Below are 2,565 nucleotides of genomic sequence, written 5' to 3' on the forward strand. Positions count from 1 at the left end.
AAGAGAGAGGGGTGGTCAACACCGTAGTCGAACTGGGGGTCGCCGGTAGTGTCGGGGTCTACCGGAAAGAAATAACGGAGGGGGAACACAATAAATAACAAAGCAATCAAAGCAACACAAGGCATAACATAGCAATACGCGGTGCTAGGTGTGCCCTAACGCAGTACTAGGTGATACCGGGAAAGGGGGGAAACATCCGGGAAAGGATTCCCAGTGTTTCATGTTTTCGGACAGACGAACCGGAGGGGGAAAGTTGCGTGTTTGCTATGCTAGGGGTGTGTGGCGGACGAACGGGCTGCTCATCCGGATTCGTCTCGTCATTCTGAGCAACTTTCATGTACAAAGTTTTTTGATCCGATTTACGGATTATTTTATATGATTTTTCTAAGTTTAAATGATTTATCTGAATTTTCAGGATTTGTTTTAACTCAAAAATAAAAGAGAAATTGCTATGGGTACACAGAAAGTGTACCAGCAATGCACATTGGTGACTGACAGTCAGGGCACGCTGCTGAGTCAGCAGCCCAGTCAACAGTTGACCCAGTCGGCGTTGACTGGTCAACAGGGCCATGTGGGACCCAGTCGTCAGTGAGGCATTTTAGTTAACTAATTTAAATATGTCCAAAATTGTCAATTAGTGCGGTTGGCTCTATTAGTCAATGTCTAATTAAGGGGGTTTATTACTAATTAATCCAGGCCCGGCCCCACTGGCAGTGCCCAGACACGGGCGCACCCAGGGGAAAGGCCTCGGCCATGGCCGCCGAAGGGAGTGACGGGCAGCGGCGGCCGCAGCCGGTGCGGCCAGCCAGAGGCAGGGCGCCGCCGGGGCGATGCGGGGCAGGGCGAGCGAGGACGCAGGCGGGGGAGACCAGGGAGTGCAACGACGGCTCGTGGTGGACGGTGCAGCAGGCTGGGCGACGGCGCGTGAAGGTGAGCCTAGGCGAGCGGTGGAGGCGGGGCGTGAGGAGCGGGTGCGCGGTGGCTGCGTCTAGGCAGCTGCAGAGCGCGGCCGGATGGCATGGGTCGCGCGCTGGGGTGAGCAGCGAAACGGTCGTGGTTAGGGCCGCGGGCGAGCACGCGCGGAGCGAGCTCCGTCCATGGCGGCCGAGCGCGGGGACGGCCTCAACGGCGACAGATCGAAGCCGGGGTAGAGGGGATCCGGGAGGGAAGCTCACATCAAGCTCGCGGGTGCGGTCGAGGAGGCCGGGGGTAGACCGAAGCGGTGGGAATCGACGACGGCGGTCGGCGATGTACGTGAAGAAGACGACGGTGATGGCTTGTGCACGGGCCGCTCTGGCTTGAGCTGGTGCCCGGGACGGACGAAGCTGACAGCGGCGGATCTCCTAGACTCCTTCTCCTGCGATGGCGACGATGGTGGTCACGGCAACAGTGACGACGAGCACGGTCACCGCACGAGCCTTTGAGCTCAATTTCGAGTAGATGGGGAGGGGGTGCGATGGGGAAACAAGGGAACCGGATGAGAGAGGGCTAGGGTTTCGGGAGGACATGGACGCACGCCACGCCCTCACTGCCTCCTGTAGCGGAAGGATGGGGATGACTAGGTGGGTTGGGCCGTTTCCTGTAGTTAGTTGGGCCAAAGTGCATAGTAGCACTTTGCCTTTTTCGTTACTTTTCTCTTTTTATTTTTTATTTACTGTTTTCTCTTATCTCTTAAGTTTATTTAGTTTTATTAATTATAGCAATAGATCCTAAATTGGTAGTTCTAATTATACCACAACCACATTAAATAGGGAACTTTAAATAAAATAGCTTTCATTTGTTTTAATATTTTCAAAGCGTTTAAATAATTATTTTTGCTACTGTTTAAATCATTTTGGAGTATTTAAAGATTTTATGAAAGTGTGGTTTCTCCACGAGTATTATCCATGATTTATTTGTCACATTGAGAACAATTTAGTTTTGACTTTTGAAAACTTTAATTGTCTGACTTGATTTTGAATTTGAATTTTGAATCGGTTTTTGAACTAACCCGAGATTAACTACATTGACAGAGGTGACGTGGCATCATTAACGGGGGATTACTGTAGCCTAATTATCCAGGCGTCACAATTCTCCTCCACTACAAGAAATCTCGTCCCAAGATTTAAGAGAGGGACTAGGGGGTAAGGTCTAGTTATGAAATTCTAACAAATCTTCTTGGTCTTGATTGCTCTTCTCGAAGTGGTCGATCCATTACATTGATGTCTTCATTTTTCTGCTTCAGGTCATCAAGATGAAGTCGGCATCATTTCTTCAGAAACTCCATCGTACTTACGAAAGCATAAAGGGGGAGCATTCCGGGAGAATGGACCTCGACAAGGTTGACTATCTGGTAGATATAATCAGGGAGGGAGGCGGAAAGTAACCCTTGAATTGAAACTTAAGAAAGTATCGAGAGCAAAGTAAGGAGGTGCCAAAAGACGTTTCAAGCGCATAGACAATCGTTCGTTGCCTGAAACAGAGTGTGAAAGGGGTTCAGAGCAACGGGAATAATATTGTGTTTCATACCAGAATTGATGATCTCTCGGAAGGTGGCTCGTGAATTACATATGAAGCCAAGCGTGA

The sequence above is a fragment of the Triticum dicoccoides genome, chromosome 6A (genome assembly GCF_002162155.2).
Source record: "Triticum dicoccoides isolate Atlit2015 ecotype Zavitan chromosome 6A, WEW_v2.0, whole genome shotgun sequence".
Classification (NCBI taxonomy): Eukaryota; Viridiplantae; Streptophyta; class Magnoliopsida; order Poales; family Poaceae; genus Triticum; species Triticum dicoccoides.